At 42.6% G+C, this 19,821-nt stretch overlaps 1 pseudogene; it reads left to right on the top strand.

Moving 5' to 3' along the window:
• The first annotated feature begins 1,701 nt into the window (after positions 1 to 1,701).
• LOC130478468 (U2 spliceosomal RNA) lies at positions 1,702 to 1,845 on the top strand (annotated as a pseudogene).
• Positions 1,846 to 19,821: the final 17,976 nt, after the last annotated feature.

The following is a 19,821-nucleotide window of genomic DNA, read 5'->3' on the forward strand; positions in this document are numbered from 1 at the left end:
GGATCTGTGTGGAAATTGAAGTAAAGAGGGAAATTGGGTGTTATTGAATGAAAAATCTTCCTGAATCTAACCCGTTGTAATTTTTTTGTTATTGGTGTGGTTCCTGAAGCAGTGTTAATAAGTAACAAGATAATAGAGCAGTAACAATAGATAAATTATAATAATGCAACTTTACAAACCTATGAAATACAGTTTACAGGCTGTACAGTCAGCACCAAGCCCAGCTGAATAGAATTGCCAGAAGAATAAAAAATATACTAAAGATATACTAAAGAAAAAATATACTAAATAATTCCATGAACCAGCCAGATATTGCAGTACTGCATACTGCAAAGGCTTGGGTGAATGTTTAAAAGACTTAGTTTTGAGTGCATATAAAATATTACTGAGAATTGCTTAATAACTGTCATGTAGATTGTGATCTTAATTATATCTTTATAAATCCATTCTAACGCCATTAGCTGCAATGGATTCATTTTCTAATTAGCATATTCTTATTAAAATCCGTTTTCTGGAAGAAGTTAATTATATATCTTATAGGGGCAAAATGTAATATTCCGTTAAATATAAGACCTGGGGAAGGTCTGGATTAACCAAGGATCTGAAAGTGACTTGGTTCACCAGGGCTACAATTAAACCTGGTGGTGCAATATAATTATCTGAATGAACGTAAGAAGAGTGAACCAGTAGTCCATCTAGTCCAGCAATGTGTCTCGCACAGTGGCCAATCAGTTATTCTGGAGGGCCAGCAACAAGGCATACAATCCAAGGCCTTCCCCTGATGTTGCCTCCTGGCACTGGCATTCAGAGGTTTACTGCCTCTGAACGTGGAAGTTCCATTTAATCACCATGGCTAGTAGCCGCTGATAGACCCGACCTCCATGAAACTGTCCAATGTTCTTTTAAAGCTATCTATGTTTGTGGCCATCACTACATACCCCAGCAGCAAATTCCACATTTTAATCACCCATTGTGTTACATCTTTCTTCATATATAGTTACTTTTAAGTCAGCATCAGCAAGTACAGCATAGATGGTTGCCACTGGGCATTTCTGTTTGTCCAAGTATAATCAAATTAACTTAAACTATTAAGAGGCCTAGTTGTATTTTTTTGAGTCTGCAAACTCTGTATAAAACTTCTAATTTGTCAGTATTAAAAAGGCAACACCACATCTTTATATCATAAGAACATAAGAACCCTATATCTATATTGTATTTATATCTAAATTGTATTTCTGAAAAAAGGTTTAATAATACCACCTTTAATTAAGTCTACTATTCTAGTCAAACATATCTTTTCCCAGATGCTGAAATTACTTTGTTGGAGAGCCTCAGAAAAATCTACATGGTGTAACTCAGGCATACAAATAAAAAATTAAAAGTCTAATCTAATTTTGTATTTATCCTGACTTTTTAATAGTGCAGACTGATCTGCACTAATTCTTGCTCATGTCAATCCACTCTTTCCAGCCAAATCCAGCTACTTAATGAACATGGTAAGCCAGTCAGTTCAATCTCCCATATCTTCTTAGCATGACCTCCACCAAATCAGCGGGAAAGTGCTGCAAGACATATAGCATTGGAATAGCTAACCCTTTTTTATCTCATATTTGTCGCATTTCTTGCTGATATATTCCAGGTTTCTTTTTATTCCAAATGAATTGATCAAACATACTTTTTTATTTTTGTAATATAGAGTTACTTACTTCTCAGCCTTTTGGCTAAGATCAAGTGTAGTATTTGTTTCAGTCAGTTTTGAGATCCATGGGCACAACAAATCAATCAGATGCATTCATTTTGTGCATGGGAAACTATGCACACAGGCTCTTTGATGGCCTGGTTGATGGAGGGAAAGTGGGGAGAGATTCACTACTGCTGTTGCTCTTCTATATCTGTTAGGGTTGCCAGGTCCCTCTTTGCCACCAGCAGGAGGATTTTGGGGCAGAGCCTGAGGAGAGTGGGGTTTGGGGAGGGGAGGGACTTCAATGCCATAGAGTCCAATTGCCAAAGCAGCCATTTTCTCCAGGGGAATTGATCTCTATCGGCTGGAGATCAGTTGTAATAGCAGGAGATCTCTAGGTAGTACCTGGTGGTTGGCAACCCTAATATCTATGGATCAGGCCAATTATGTTAGCTAACAATTTCATCTATTTCAAACAGTTTTACTCCTTCCTCTCCAGATCTCAAGGTAGCTTACAACAAATCATGGTAATTTTCTACCATGGGCTCAGAAATGTTCCCCAGCAAGAGATGTTTTCACAAAAAAGTAGGCTTTTGATGTTGCGTCAAAGATTTACGAAACAAAATTGAAGTAGTCACAGAGTCATACTTCTGTACAGAGGTGAAATAACTAGTGTTGGCAGAGCTTTGGAATGAAACCTTCTCTGTCAATGCTGCATCTTTAGTGTTATGTTTGAAGTCCTTACCCATGGAAAACAAAGTTCTAAGGCTTCATTGCAGTGGAATGAAATTATCTGCTCAGATAGACCATCAGTGCTGCACATTTTATATGGAGTCTTTACATGTCCATCAAAGAGGCTATTGGGAAAAGGGTCACATCTGCATGAAAAGAAAAACCACAACCTGATATTCGAGATTTTTGACAAACCATTGTGGTTTGCCTTTGTACTTTAACAGAGAGAACAACTATTGGAAAGTTTCATTGTTGTCCTGACAACAGTGGAGTTCACATGAACTGTAAAGTGCACATACATTTGTATGCCTGCATTTTCACAGAATACTTTCTATCAGCAAGGCCAAATAAGCTATTTGGCTGCTCCAAACCCTATGCTATAAAAAGAAAGATACCCAGGTTTATTTGAAGTATTCAGTGGAAGAGGATGACCTCGATGGAAGAGGACGACCATCCCAGATAGAAGGAGTGTACCGTTATTCGGTCAAGGGTATACGATAGCTGTGCTCCCCTGCTAGAACCTCCAAACAAGAACAAGATTCTTTAGAAGGAACTTTGCTATGTATCACAATGGAGGAGCCGGGCTTTAAAGAGATACATTGTATCTCCACGGAGGAGGGGGGCAAGGGCTATACAAACAGATGGTAGGTCTCAAACTTCCCAGAATCCTGTCCACATCCTCAGATTGCACAAGCTGAAAGGTATCCCACAAAACTGGACAAACCAGTACTCTGGGATCATCAGATCCTGTTTCTGCTAATGCAGAGTCCATTTCTGCTAATGTAGAGTCCATTTTTGCTAAGCACTTTGCGGATGTGGAGAGATTTTATCCACAAGTGCTTGGCAAAATGAGCTCAGTGGGCTGCATAACAGTCTACCTCCTCCTGCTGGCCAGAAGACCACCCAGAAGAGTTCTGCAGTTCTACATTGTGCTGATGCAATGGTGGCAGAAAAGTATTGCTGCTTTGCTGCCATCACAGTCCCAGAGAAGGCTTTCAAATGAGCTCTAGCCCATGCCTTGTCAGATTTGTCCTGAGTCTTTTCTCCACCGTTGCCCTATAGCCATCTCCCGTGATTTTAATCATCCACAGCCCCTCAGTGAACCAAGCAGCTGCCTGAGCTCTTCAACCTGACAGAGGGTGCCTAGGTGGAATTGTGTACATTTCCTGGGTCATTTCCCCATTCCAGAGGCCAACCAGGGTATCAACAAGAGTGCCAACTGTAGCAAGAAAATCCCCCAATGCCATAGGATCCATCAGGCTATGGGAGGGATCACCTTAATCAATCAGTCACCCAACCCTGTGCAGTCTTAGTACCCATGTAAGTCTAAACTTGAGCTAGTAGTGATCTGTCCATGACAAGGAGACCTTCTTCAATCCTCCCACCTTCCAGATCACGTTCCTGCCCAGAACAAAACACCATATCAAGAACATTGCCTTGCCCTGGCACAGTTCCCATTCATTTCGTTGACACAAGCAGAACTATCTAATAGATTGAGGCCTAGGTCTATATTTTGATAACCTTGCACTGATAGAAATGTGTACTGTTTGTTGCATGTTTGCTATTCCTTTATTCTTTCCCTATGTAGACAGAGATTTCATACAAATTAACATTTCCCTAGAACAATCCCCTAACTTTGTACATTAGAAACTAGGGTTGCCAGGTTCATCTTCACCACCCGCGGGAGATATTGGGGGTGGAGCCTGATGAGAGCGGGGTTTGGTGAGAAGAGGGACTTCAATGCCATAGAGTCCAATTGCCGAAGGGGCCATTTTCTCCAGGTGAATTGATCTCTATTGGTTCAGTTGTAACAGCAGGAGATCTCCAGCTACTACCTGAAGGTTGGCAACCCTATTAGAAACCTATATACATACGTGGTTTGGCAATTATTGCAAAATTCATTAGCCATTCTAAAAAGCAACAAAGCTTAAGGGACGTTAGATAGCATAATAATGACCAAACCGCTACCCTTTCTATTTTTTTATGATGCAATTAAACATTTGTTGTTGCCTCTTTTCCAAAAATGGGTGTTTTCCTCTTGAAGCCTAATGAGCACCAGCTGGGGTGGCACTGCCACATGTATAAATAAATGTATGTTTAACCTTTGTGCTGTGGTGGTTGCCCAGATTATTTTGCCTTGGGGGCATTCTGCTGAATGGCAGAATCCTGCCAAGCTGTGCAGAGCTATTTTATTGTCAAATCCCCTGCCATTCATTTAATTCTGCCCCATTTGTCATTGTAGTACAAGGATGTCTCAGCAAACAACATCTGGAAAGTGACTCGAGAAGTTCCTTGTTAATCATTTATTGGTTCTAGCAGAAGAGTTTTCGTCAACAGGGCCTTATGTCAAATGTTTGGCAAGATTTTTGGCTTACCCAAAAGATCTGAAGGATATTTTCAGCACTGAATACTTTCAGGGACGTCACTCTAGAAAATGATTAACTGTAGAAAGAGAGCCAGCAGAAATATCAAGGTAAATGTTTATGGCATCCTCTTCATCAGTGGCTTACAAAACAGAATGTCTGCATGTTTTTTTCTCTAAGTCTCCAGAATCAATGAATAAGTACAGTGTTTAATCAGACTCCATAACAGCAATAATTTCAGTCAATTGCTCTGATGTTTGTGTACACTTGTAAAATATCAGTTATATACACATTTCTCGTATTTTCCAATAAACCTTTCTTTATTGGCAGTTTTGTCTTTTGCTTTTTGCATAGCTGTTCTTTAGCTATTTTGTGTTGGCTTAATAGACCCTTAAACACTCCTGTTAATCAACAATAAAAATAAAAAACCTAAGATAGCCTGCCAGGTTTTATGGAATGTTGACATCCAAATAGGCCAGTTCTGTGCTTTTAACAGTTGTCTTTGGTCAGCTTGTAACCATCATAGCTAACGTAGTACACAGGTTCTGTACTTAGCCAGCGTCCTATTCATTTGGGGTGGGATCTTAGAAGGTTTTCTGCTAATAAAAGGGGAAGGAAGCAGGGTCCGAGTCAGCATTCTCTGAGGTGCAGCAGCTGGCAGGACCCAGGGCTTCAGACAGAGTCCACTTCCATTCACCCCCACTGCCTGCCCTTCCCCAGCCCACTCACTCATGAGTACTTTGCCACCAACATTCCTGGCTGCACAAGCTGTCCAGCATTGGCTATTGTGGCGCTCCTAGCAGCTTGGACCACCAGCAAGTTTGGAGAAATGCATGGTCTGTGAGCATGGGAAGCGGGAAGGATGCACAAGTAAGGGGGCACACGAGTGGGTGGGAAGGGAGGAATAAATGGTGGTCCTGGTGGGCAGAGGAGGGGAAGGGGCTACTGGACACTCTCCACCCAGAGCCCCCAGTGGCACCAGGGTGTGGAGGAGTGGATATATTGGACTGGACAGATGTCAGAAACCTATAGCATGGGTCTGGCTGGAATGTCATTGGCTAGGCCAAGCTGTTGGGTGCTGGAACCGGCTTATTCAGGGAAGGCACTCCCCTGAGTTGGAGGGAGTGGAGGGGAATACACCAATCTGGGCCCCTCCCCCAGCTCCCCAATGATAGGCAGTTACTGGGCATTGACTTAAGCAAGGAGTTGGGAAGCAGAGGTGGACTTAGGGCAGTGAGGAGTCGGCAGGCAGTATCTGATGCATGCGGAGAGGTGAGGGTACCCAGGCGGCTGGACAACAGGGAGTGAAGAAACTATCCTGCATGAGACCAAGCTGCATGCTTCACAGTTAATAAAACTTTGCTCAAATGTTACCTGGCCTCTACTGCAACCAAAATGATCAGGGGGCTAGAGCAACTGCCCTGAGGAGCAGGTAAAATGCTTAGGGCTGTTTAACTTGGAAAGAAGTTGGTCAAGGGGAGACATGACAGAGGTCTATAAAATTATGTATGGTATGGAGAGAATGAACATAATACTAGAACACGGGGGTCATCTAGCTGAGGCTGGAGGGTGAGAGATTCAAAACAGATAAAAGGAAGTATTTCTTCATGCAACACATAGTTAAATTGTGGAACTCCCTGCCCCAGGATGTGGTGACGGCTGCCAACTTCGAAGGCTTTAATGAATGAATGCAGGCCCAATACTCATCATCTTCCATCCTTTCTTGCACATACAATATCATATGCACAGTACCCTTGCAGGTACTGCTGACATGGGAAAAGATGTGATCCTGCTGCTCCACCAGCATAGTGTAGTGGTTAAAAGTGGTGGTTAGGAGTGGTGGACTCTAATCTGGAGAACTGGGATTGATTCCCTACTCCTCCACATGAGTGACAGACTCTAATCTGGTGTACCAGGTTGGTTTCCCCACTCCTACACATGAAGCCAGCTGGGTGATCTTGGGCTAGTCACAGCTCTCTTAGACCTCTCTCAGCCCCACCTACTTCACAGGGTGCCTGTTGTGGGGTGGCGAAGGGAAGGTAATTGTCAGCCGATTTTCTTCTTCCTTAAGTGGTGGAGAAAGCTGGCATATAAAAACCAAACTACTACTACTACTTCTCCTCCTCCTCAAAGCTTTGAATCTGTATGGTCTGACGCTTTCTTTTTTGTGGTTTACCTTTGATGTTTTTCATTTTATATATTGCTAAAATGAAAGCTTACATCCAAAAAGAAAAGAAGAAAAATCCATATTACTCATAGACAAGATGAATCGTACGTCGAAGACCATCAAGCATAGAAATAATACTGAAAGACATAACAGGTGGGCCAGCGGGGGGAGAAATACTTTATAGTCGGTTGCATAAATGGCATTTATTTTCATTATAAGAGACAAAAGAATATCACTAAATATGAAAAGCATCACATTTAGCCAGTCTTTGGGAGAGCCAAATTCGATGCATGGGCTTTGCCATAGTTGCTTGCCAAGTCCCATTCTCTCAAATGTCTAACTGCTATAATTGGATCTTTGTCAGTTTTCTGTGTTGTGCGAGTGCTGAACATGCTGCACTGACTGAATATATGATTTAATCTGTCTGTAGTAAAAGTGGTAGAAAGACAGAAAAGATATTAAAAAATGCATCCTCAGGTAAAACATTTGGCTTTCCATCTTCCTTAAAGCGAGGACCTCCACAAGGGCCAAACTACACATTACTGTGGACATGGGTCCAATCTGTGGTTACCGACACCTTTTTAGAGGAAAATTTAGCAGTTTAAAACTTGGTGTGAGGGCCTGATCCTGATTTACCCTGTGCTGAGGTGGCACCAGGTGATCTTGTTCCCCCATGCCTTTTCAAGTGCATGAGGGGCTGCTTCAGCACTTTAAAAGGCTTGTGGGGAGGGGGGAAGCAAGATCATTTCTTGCCACTACACCATGGTTCCAATCAGGGTCAGGACCTCATGACAATTTTCAAATGGCTAAACTTTCCTCTAAAACGGTGTTGGCTGCCATGAGTTGAACCATGTTTGTAACGTGTAGCTCAGTGGTTCCCAAACTTTTCGGGCCACTGCTCCCTTGGCTCCACAAACTCAACCTCAGTGCCCCCTACCCTATCCAATAATACAATTGAAGGGGCCCACCTCTAGCACTCCCCTGCTGCCCCCTTGCTTCTTAGTGCCCCCCTAGGTAATCCCACCGCCCCCTAGGGGGTGGTACTGCCCACTTTGGGAACCACTGGTGTAGTTTGGCTCTAATACTGAGGCTGTTCCTGCATGAAAACACAGATCCAGCAGAGGCTCCTTCAATGTGGCATCCCTCCCTCTACTTTTTGTCATTTGTGTTTCATGCTTTCCCATACACCTGCAAAATGATGGCCCTGGAAAGAGCGATTCCCCCAGCCTGTCCCCAGCCCACCTCCCCAAAGGAAGGAGGGAGCCAGCCAGCCAAACGACTCTGCCTGCTAGGTGCAGCTTGGTTGGGTGCAGGACAGCCCCCAAAGGAGTCAGGGAGGGAGAAAGGGCAAGTTGAACCTGCCTGTCATGTGCAGCTTGGACGGGCACCCTCTCTGCTGCATGGCATATAGCTTAGCCGGGCAACCTCCCCACACACAATGTGAGATTCAGCCCAGAACCCTCCTTCCCCGCCTGAGGCAGGCTAAGTGCAGTATTGATAGTATGAATCATAGAATCATAGAGTTGGAAGGGATCATACAGGCCATCTAGTCAAACCCGCTGATTAATGCAGGATCAGCCTAGAGCATCCCTGACAAGTGTTTGTCCAGCCTCTGCTTAAAGACTGCCAGTGAGGGGGAGCTCACCACCTCCCTTGGTAGCTGATTCCACTGTTGAACAACTCTTACTGTAAATATTCTAATATTCAGCCGGTACCTTTCCTCCTGCAATTTAAACCTTTTATTGTGAGTCCTATCCTCTGCTGCCAACAGGAACAGCTCCCTGCCCTCCTCGAAGTGACAGCCCTTCAAATATTTAAAGAGGACAATTATGTCCCCCCTCAACCTCCTCTTCTCCAGACTAAACATTCCCAAGTCCTTCAGCCTTTCGTCATAGGGTTTGGTCTCCAGGCCCCAGATCATCCTCGTCGCTCTCCTCTGAACCTGCTCCATTCTGTCCACATCCTTTTAAAGTGAGGTACTGCAGGTGTGGCCTGACCAATGCAGTGCACAGCGGAACTATGATATCTTGTGATTTGGATGTTATAGTTCCGCTGTACACTGCATTGGTATGACAGCAGCATAACTCTACCAGGTACCCTCCATTCTCTGCCAGGTGCTGCTGCTGGCCACACGCAAGTCCTAAATATGCATAAATTTGAGAAAGTTTACAAAACGTTGTAAAAGCCAATACCTTTTAAAAACTTCTTTAAAACCTGCACAAGTTTTCAGACACCTCCAAAGACATTGTCTCCCCCTTCTCAAAAGGCAGGCTGAGCTGTGGGTGATTCTCTTCTTTAAAACAAAAACATGAACGCCACAAGCATAAGTAATGCTGCATATGAATAATGCAATAGCTTTACAGCCTTTTAATAAAACCCTTCTCCTTCAATCCCCTCCCGCCTGTCTAAAAGACAGACCCCCCCCCCCCAACACTGGTGACTGAGTCTGTGGGAGCCTGGGTATGAGATTTACTTATTATTATTATGAGTGCAATCCTGAAAGGGGGGGCGAATCGGCAAAAAGCTGGTGTTACCGTGTGCTGACATAAGTGCCCATTTATCCCAGGATAAGGGGCACTTACGCTGGCAGGGGGGGGTTTCACGCTAGTGCCAGTAAGCCATGCCGCTGTGTGGGGCTCCGGTGCCGGCGTAACCACGCTGGGAGTGAAATATCGGAAGTGGGAGCCCACTTTGGCGTGTGTGTGGAGGGTTTTCCAGGGGGTGGAGCGGCCTTTAGGCAGCATCCTAACCCTCATTGAGTTGCAGTGTTGCTACATCATCTTTTTTGGTGGTGTAGCCTCCCTGTTTTCTATGGGGGCATTTTCCCCATTTTACATTTTAAATTGTTTTATTTTCTCCATGGCAGTCATGAAGTCTCTGTGGAGGCACTACGGCTGCACCACTCCCGGCCACCGGGGAGCCACCCTCCCCTTCAGGAATGGGTGCCCATTTCCTTTTCGCATTATTGTTTCACAGGGTATTTCTGGATAAATCTGAATATAGTGACTATATAATGGCTGGTCATCAGAAAATTTTAGTTTGATGTACTTACTGCACCACTGAGGAAGACAGTGGCCGAAACATTTTGGTGTTTTTTTTGTTTTATCATCTTCTTTGGTCAATTGTATATGTCTAATTTGATTATTGCTCTGTGTGAATTAGTTTATTTGCCATACTGGAAAAGAGTATTATGTACAGTACAACAATTTCTATGGTGTGGGGTCTGCTGGTCATTATTTTACTTTAATAGATATTTAGAACTTTTTTAATTTTGTTTTTTTATTTGTATATATTTTGAACTTTGTTTACTTAACCCTTTTGGCTATTTGATTTGTTTTCTGTGTTTATTCTCCCCCCATTTTTTTGACCTTGTAGTGCTTCTAAATAAGGTAACGACATCCAAAAGCTCTCCGATCTTGAAACGCAGAAAGACGATCCCATCCTTCATCATCTCTAATCTTTTTCACATCTCCAAGTGTGTCTTTACTGTTAGTGGGGTGGGGGAGCCTTAACATTCTGCCTGTCTGCAGAATAGGCAGATTGCCTGTTGCTGGGACAGGGCAAAACTTGGACTTCTGCCTCTGTTGCCTGGCTACTTTTGTCTCTTTCCTTTCCTGCAGTTGTCATTGACAGTCAAACTATAGCCAGAAACCAAGACTCTATGTCTGGTCCCCCTCTACTGTGTCATACTCTGTGCATGCAAATCCCCGTTTGGGATGATCTTGTTTGAGGAGAAGATGGGCTAACTGTTCTGTCTGAATGACTTCCCTGTCAGGCATATGTAGTCTGAGTCATTCTCTCCCCGCTTTGTCTTCCAACCTCCCACAGCCTGGAAAATGAAAGAGGACAGGCAGGTGCCAGAAGAGATTGAAAGATTTCCAACCACTCCCAAATACTGAAAATAATGTGGAACATTTACAAATGGAGATTGTTCAGGTTGGGTCTTGTTTAGTAAATTTCTGTCTACACATTCCTGGTAGTGACTCAGATTTTGTTATGCGGTAGTTAGATTTAAAAACAACAACGTTGAAATGCAACTATATATTGTGGCAGGAATTTATTTACGTTGGTTATTTTTTCATTACTCTCCATCTGTTGGATTTCTCACAGTAGGTCAAATCTAGAGCTCACTGAAATTATGGGTGTATGTCTGTTGAGGAGAGAAGCTTTGTCCTTTCTTCATTAAATATTCCCATCTGCCTTGATATTGGCCTTGTACTTATTCAATGAACTCAAGAACCAGGAGGGTGACTGGTTGGATAAAGCTTACTGCAGGTATTTCCCCCCGTGTTTAATGCCACACAGAAGTACCAATTGTTTCTGTACTGCATTCCAGCTATGTTCCTTGTCTCCTTTTTGATTGTGAAGTGATTTTATACTCCATGTAAATCCTGTAATGTTGAAGCTGAACTTTCGAACTCCCTGTCTCTAAACTGGTTTGCAATTACACAAAATGAGATTTCATCCTCTGTGTTACTATCCAACTGCTTTTCATTTGCTGTGTATGAAACAGCTTAGTTATTGGAATCCAGGTCCTAAAAGACAAATAACCATATTTTATGAAAACAAACAAAACACCCGCTGGAAATAAAACCACAGAAGCTGATTGCTGGTCAGCCTTTAAAGTAGATCTGTACATTTCTAGAATCTGTCTCCATGGAATTCCAGCACAACCTGATTCTGTCAGGAATCTATTGCAGAATGTATTCATTTATTCAAACATTTGCTAAATGTAAATGCTGACATCTTGGGTGCTCGGGGTCGCCTTTTTTTGCTCGAATAGGCATTTTTCTCCTCTCTTCCCATTCCCAAGAACAAAGAGGAAGACTGTACATGAAAGTTTATTGGGCAGGTAACTTTATTTCATACTACATCATCAGTCTGTACAAGTTGGGGACCTGCAAACAATCACTGGGGGGATTTGGAAATCCCTCATCCACAAATCTTCCTCTTCAGGATACCATAAGCTCTACAAGACTGACCCCCCCCCCTTGTCCCTTTTCCCTTTACTAACTTCCTTGTCTGTGGCCCCATTGTTCTGCTTTCAGGGGTCAGTCCATAGCTATTAAATATAATTGTGGGAAGGACTTGCATTCATACAGCAACTGTGCTGTGTTAACAACAGTGAATTTTGATAAAGAAATTGTCCTTGGCTTACTTATTATTTTATTTAACCATTTGTATTTTTCTCTTCTTTACCATAGGGAACCAAAGCAGCTTACGATACAAAAAAATAGGAATGCAATAGAAAACAAATAAGACAGGAGAAGGGGGGGATCTTTCAAATGCACAGCAGGCATCTCTCCAGTAAGGAAAAATACCTTTCCCCGAAACCCCAATGGGTTATTAAGATTGTCAACATCATTCCCTGTATAAAAGGACTTCTGTTTGTTTGGCAGTTTTAATATACTTCCCCTGTTCAGTATATAATGATTGGATGAGAGGGAACATGTAAACCAATATTTGTTTGTGAATTCAGGATGAGCATCTGGCAGTTGTAGTAAGTTCATTCAGCTTTTAAATGAGCTTGGCAGTATATTGTGAGAAGGAATGCCAGGTCTTCTGTGGGGTGCATTCATTTGATGAGGCTGGTGTTGCCTTATACACACTACCCATCCTTTCAGCACTTCTGCTTGCGGGTAGAACTGTCACTGTTCAGGTGGGTTAATGCTTTGTGACCCTAACTGACTCACACAGAATAGTCCCGCTATAGTGGGAGACTCCTGAACCCAGCCTCCAGCCTCCCATGACTACCTGGTGCAGCAGCGACAGCAAAATGAGAGAGGGGAGTGCTGATGCACTGATGCTGCAACATCCAGAAGTGACATCACACATCATTTGCGACAATCTTAGCAAGATGTTGCGATGTCACTTTTGGTTAAGTAACTAGCAGTGATGTCACATCATTGTGTGGCATCATGGGTCTAGCCCCCCTCAAAGCTCATGTGGGTGGCCAGCTTAATCTCAGGGCTGATTCACATGGTACAATGTCCTTGTGTCCTTGTGGGCTACCACAAGGACTAGTGCTAGGAGTTTGAGTCTGGGAACTTAATTCCCAGGTGTGTGCAGGCCCAACTGAGATTCGAACCATGCCATGTGGTGAGAGGGGGCTTTAAGCCTTCCTGCCATGCCATTTTCCCAACCTGAAATAGCCCCTAGGAGTTGCTGTTTGCCCTGTTGAGAAACCTGATGTGTACTAGTGTCTAAATTCAAGTTTCCCCAATGGGGCAAATAGCATCTCCTTGGGAATATTTCGGGTCAGGAAAATGGCATGGGGTGAAGGTCTTAAACCCCTTCTCATCACATGCCACAGCTCCAACCCAGAATGGGCCTGTAATTGTGGAATTATGTTCCAAGTTGGGAACTCCCAGAAATTGACTGTTGGAAGTCCACATGGAGGACATGTGCACTTTATAACATATAAATTGGTCCTCTGAGTAGCCCGTGGGAGTGACAATAAATTATCTTTTTTACCTAAGATGGAGAACTGGGCCCTATCTCCAAAAAGGCAGTTGCCTCCACCTCCTTAATCTTGAGGAGTTGAGCAACCAGCCATGAGAGAACTTCGGCCTAGAAAAAGTCTCTCAGGGCTAGGTTTCATTTTTTTTAAAGGTGGTTGTAAGCATACTTAGAGATACACAACTGAGAGGAAATACAAATTTTAGAAAATAAAATAACACTACAGTTTCTAGCTACTTCAGAACTTAAAAAGGTTTTCTGGTCTTCATACCTTGCCTGTATCAATGATGTGCCATTGGTCTCCTTTTTGAAGGTACTTGGCAGAATACTTGGTAAAGGTAAAGGTCCCCTGTGCAAGCACCGGGTCATTCCTGACCCATGGGGTGATGTCACATCCCAACATTTACTAGGCAGACTTTGTTTATGGGGTGGTTTGCCAGTGCCTTCCACAGTCATCTTCCCTTTACCCCCAGCAAGCTGGGTGTTAGGGGTGTGCAAAAAAATCAGGGTTTTTTTGGATTCAGGTGTATTGGACCAGACAAATATTGGTATTACGAGTATTCCTGAATTCCAATACCAATATGGTATTAGGATTTGGGGGGTTTGGGGAAGCTGACATTTTTTGGGTCCATTATTCCCTACGGGGAAACTTTCCAGGTAGCTGACATTTTTTTTTAAGGTACAGGCACCAAAACTGCAATGGAGCTACTGGTGCCTGTCCTTTAAATAACCCCCAAATTCCAAGTAGATTGGACCAAGGGGGTCCAATTCTATGGGCCCCTGAACAGGGTGCCCCCAGCCATCCTCCATTATTTCCTATGGAGGAAAAGAAGAAGAAAAAGACAACTCAAGCTGCTTCCAGGCAAAAGCCATGCCTCCCTTGGAAGAAGCAATCCAACAAGCCCAACAAAACCATTGCAGAACCCAGTAATCACAATAGAACCACAAGCCAATGTGCCAAGCCAAACAGAACCAAAATCAAGCCAGAGAATCTCTACAGTGGATACTCAAGGTGGGGGGATGTTGCAAGCCCAGCAGAATGAATGGCAATGCAGAATGCCCAGGAGAACCCTGCGCCAGTCTGTCAGTGCAAGCTCAACAGGACTTGTGTGCATACGAAGAATCAGTAGCAACATTCCACATCCTACCCGGGGGGGCGGGGGTTGTAAGCCCAGCAGAAGGAATGGCAAGGTACAGTCCCTACAGGAGCATTCCCCCCCCCCTGAAAAATCTTGGAAATGTTTGAGAGAGCCATAAATGCCCTTAAAATATGAACAAGATTTTTGGGGGTGTATTTTTGGCTCAGTTTCACACAAATGCACTCTCATAGTACGTGTCAGCCATCTAGATTAGAACATAAGAACATAAGAAAAGCCCTGCTGGATCAGACCAAGGCCCATCAAGTCCAGCAGACTGTTCACACAGTAGCCAACCAGGTGCCTCTAGGAAGCCCCCAAACAAGACGACTGCAGCAGCACCATCTTGCCTGCTCACATTCTTGAGACTTATGTGACCAACTACAGCTAGATTTTGATACTCTCTGTATGGTGTTGAAGAGAGAGAGTACAAATTGACTAGCTTACTGTTTAGTAAGGTTTTTTTTATAACCAAGTGGTTGCTTAGTTGCCTGTATTACTACAATCAGTGTGTTATAATTTTCTTATGCATTAGTCATCTGTATTAACTGTCCATGAATATTAAAGTAGCAAATGTATTTCTCCAAGCTGCCGAGTCATAGCTAGAGCCTGTATAATAAGTATTCTTTTTCAAGGACTGTTCTAATTCACGTGCTTGGTAAATGTAAATATTTGGAGATTATTCTTACATACTAAATTCATCAATAAATAAAATGTAAATTATAAATGACAGGGGCTTGTTTTAACCTCCCATCTTACCATTGGCTTCTGTCAACAAAGAGGCAGGAAGTTATAAGGGAACTGTGCAGCAATGCATGCAGGGATTGGTAGAACTATGCCTTCATAGCAACATACAGGAATTAGTGGTGGAGCAACAGCAAACACAGAATATTATAAACACCACTATAGTCATCTGTATTACTGCACTTTAGCACACATTTACGAAGTTACCAAACCTCCCCACATTTACTGTGTGGTATACTGGTCATTATCTGCATTCACCCATGGAGAGAAGGAGAATGTGTATTTCCCCCTTTATTTGGCTTTACATTGGGATTTGATTAAAATTCCTTGAAAACTGTACTTTGGTGCCAGATATTTTGGTGATGATTTCCAATTATCCAATTTCAAGAGGGGAGAAAGGGCATGGTAATTGCTGATTCAGTACTGTTCTAGCCCTATCGCTCTTTAGTACTCAATTAGTACAATTAGGGATCTATTCTGCCTGCACTTACGCTATGCATATATCTCATTCTCACATAATTAGAATGAAAAATAGAGCTGTGGGATTGTCTGTCGCTTACATTATGCAAAGTCATTTTCTTCTACTTTCAGCAATTAACTGCACCATTTGAAGGGAGCTCCAAGTATTCAGAGCAAGTTCTATTTGAATGAGCCAAAGTTCATGGAAGACTTCAATAGCCATAAACTAACTAGCACAAGAATAAAAGGGTGAATAATGTACAAGACTGGATACTTGTTCCTCTTATCTAAAGATTAGCTGTGTTTGGCATAACTGTTTTGCCAGATTTTCTTTAAGGCAGAGAGATGCATTTAGATTCCAACTGGTGAGCTAAACTCTGTAGTATATTTCTTGGAATGCTTGGCATCGAGAGGGGCTGTGTTTACTCCAGTCTGTTCTTCTATGGGCTGCTCCTGCAATGACTGCAATAACGTTTCAAATGATCAATCACATAGGAAAAGGCGGATCCAACCACAGACTGGCTCCCCATTGGGAGTCGAAGGGCTGATTCTGTGGGAAAGGCTTGTCTGTCGAGGTCCCACCATTATGGTTGGGTCACTTAAATATCACCCAGCTGTGCTAGAGCCAATAAGAGAAAAGGAATCTTCTACATGGCTTCCTGTGTAAATCCAGTAACTCACAATGACTTTCTGTCAAGCTACTTTATGCAGTTTTTCCTGTGTACTTTATGTTATTAGTGTATTCTAAAGGATTAAATATTATATAAGGAGACATAGGATGTAATGGAATGGTGGACTGAAGCTTTAGAAATGACTAGCTAACAGGTGTGTCATTTTCTGTTGCACTCATTTTGAATGGTGGTGGAAAGGGCCATCAAGTCGCAGCCAAGTTATGGTGAGCCCGTAGGGTTTTAAAGGCAAGAGATGAACAGAAGTGGCTTGCTATTGCCTGCCTCTGCATGTGCTTTATTCTTTATTTGTTTTGAATGCTCAGTAAAACTCTTGTTTCTGTTGGCTAGAAGACTCTTTTATTATCAGATACAAGATGATACATTGTTTCAATTACTGCTCTAGTTTACACCTGTAGCTAATTAGTCTGGTGACAGACCTGTTTGGAAGAACAGCTTGATGATAGATGCTGCTAACATGCCTGTTGGCTTCTCAGTTGGATAGACTTCAGGCTGCGGCTTGCAGATGCTACTCTACGTTCAAGAGCAAACAGATGCTTGTCATGGAAATCCAGCAGGTGGACCTCTAAAACATCTGAGATTCATGAATACAGCTTGAAACAGGAAATAGAAATGCGTGTAGAAGTAGCTTAGATGGAAGAGCAGGTCTGAATAGCTAGCTTGTTATCCGATGGTCATATTCCTTGCCTTGTGGTAGCTCCTCAGAGGATTTGCTCATTCTCAGCCGACAACGGGAGGTGACAAGCATTGCCTCAGGGACCTGCACCCATCTCTCAATCTCACAGTTCCTTCAGTCCTCAGCCTTTGGGTTGTTTCATCCATACATATTACTTTTTGTCTGCAGCAAAACTGTGTATTTGAATAAGCCATCACAGATGAAACACCTGAGATTGATATTCCATCCCTCTCCATTTCATCTCAGACACAATACTATTTAATGGAGTGATTTCACATATTCAGTTGTCAGATATCAGGGTCTGAGTAAAAAAGTGATAAGAAAAGTGCCGTATATTGTTGTTGTTGTTAATTACAAAATTTGTACCTTGATTTTTTGCCCTTATCAGGGCCTTTGAGGCAGCTAACGGATTAAAAATATACATACCTTAAAAATTATTAAATCCAAACAAAAATACATCATTAAGCACAACCAAGCTAAAATACACACACAGTACAATAAAAGACACATACATAAAAACAACAATTAAAATATAGAGCAGGAAAAGGGGATCACTGAGGGAACACCAGACAAAACAAAAAAAGTCTTCACCTGATGGTGGAAGATGGGAAGAGAAGGGGACAGGTGAGTTTCTCTGGGGAGAAAATCCCAGAGTTTTGGGGTCACAACTGAGCAGTCCCTGTCCCAGGTTGCCAACCACTTATTCTCAGAAAGTGGGAGCACCCGAAGCAGGGCCTTGAAAATGTTTCTAGCAGTCGAATAGTTTCATAAGGGAGTCCAAGAATACCCTCAAACGATGAACATGTTCCTTCAAGGGGAGTGCAACACCATCCAGAACAGGTGATACCTTAAATCCCAGGCCAGACCTTCCTCTCAGCAGTAGCACTTTCATCTTGTCTCGTTTTTTAATGTTGGGACTAAGAGATAAGATAGCATGATGCAATCATCAGCATTACGTTGCCTTTTGAGCAAGCCAACATGAATAAGTATGTACAACAAGGGTGCGGCCTCAACAAGACAGTATTACTTATATTTTCTGCTATTGAATATACTGCAAGAATGCATAAGGCCACTTTACCCTGGTTCTCCAACCATCAACACAGCCAGTGGAAATGACTGATTGAACAGTATAGCCTAAGTATCAATGACTATTTCTTTTTTCCTAGGACTGGTGGTGTTGGGAGTATGTGCCTATTCCAGGAATGCTTTCTGATATGGCTATATAATATCCAGTTAAAAATAGGGGCAGGGGCTCAGCAGAGGTGGCCTTTATGTTATCTATTTATGTATTTAAAATATTTATCTTCCCCAATCTCCTAAAACTCAGGGCTGCTAACAAAACAGCAAACCTGCAAGGACACAATCATAAGCACTCAATATGGGTGCTTTTGCAAGTACCCATACAGTGGACACTCAGAATGAAGACATGTGCTCACAGCAATTGGATGATTGATTCATCACATGCTATCATACACACACATGCTCAACTTTTTGGGAAAATTCAAACTATTTTCAAAGATTGCAGTGATGGGGTGGGCGTGGTTTTCCGCAAAGGAAGACATCCTTATTTTGTGAAAGGAGACAATGAACCCCCAACTAGGAAGGTTGGCAAATGCTGTTTTCATTGGATAGGTTTAAAAAGTCAGTCAATAACTGTAACAGTAAGCAAAGAAACTGGATGCAGCCAGATATTAAAAAAAAAAAAAAAACACATCTGTGGCTGGTACTCTCCTGCTAGGTTGCACCCCCCTCCCCCAGGAAACAGTAAAGAGAAGTATGCCAAGGGGCATCTACTTCAGGTGTCTGTAAAATTGAACCCCTTTTTGCATTTTACTTCAAATCTAGGGTTTTTTTAGATTAGAGGGAAGACTGTTCTGTGCAAATCTGGGACCATTACCCTCATATTTGTTCCTCTGCTGAAAATAATGGTTCTGAAATTCGGGAACCTGGGGGAAAACCCATAGATTTGAATCCCAAATTGGTACTGTCCTACCTGAAAATCAGGAATAAATAGTAAAGTTGTCCTCCCCAAATCCCAGATCTGAAATTATAATACATTTTTTTCTGAGATCGTACCCCTAAGCCAGAGTAATGATGAAGGAAAAAGCATAGAAGAAATACACAGCGAAAACTGTTCTAATTTTGAAGCAAAGTAACATGTTTGACTTGGCTGTGGCCAGCCAGATATCTAGAATCCCTTCTATTCTAGTCATTCTCAAACTTTTAGAAATTTTGTCCCCCTTTTAAATTATGTTGTACAAACCCCACCCAGCATTGGCCCCACGATCCACATGACAGCATGCAGTAATCCTCGTGTGGTCTTATGTGCATAGGTCTTGTGGCTGCACATTAAAACTGCTATATTAGAATACTCCAGTGTTTGAGTTATAGGATCCCACTCTGATTTCCCCTCCTAAAACTATGCACAATAAATAACATAAGAAGAAAGTAGGAGGTCTTCCCGACAGTTACTAGCAAATGATGCAGAAATACAATTCAGATCACTGATGGTCATCTACAGGGGGGAGTTCAACCGACCCAAATCCTGGCTGATGCTACCAGAGGCCTGCCCTTGCCCTACAATTTGAGAGACATTGCTTCATTGAAGTTCAAATGCCTAGCCAGCATAAAGATGCAGCACAACTTTTGATCGATTGATCGACTGGAATTCTGTCCCACACTTTCCACACTCTGCCCGAGGCATCTGGCTGTTTC

Source organism: Euleptes europaea, chromosome 5, assembly GCF_029931775.1.
Source record: "Euleptes europaea isolate rEulEur1 chromosome 5, rEulEur1.hap1, whole genome shotgun sequence".
Classification (NCBI taxonomy): domain Eukaryota; kingdom Metazoa; phylum Chordata; class Lepidosauria; order Squamata; family Sphaerodactylidae; genus Euleptes; species Euleptes europaea.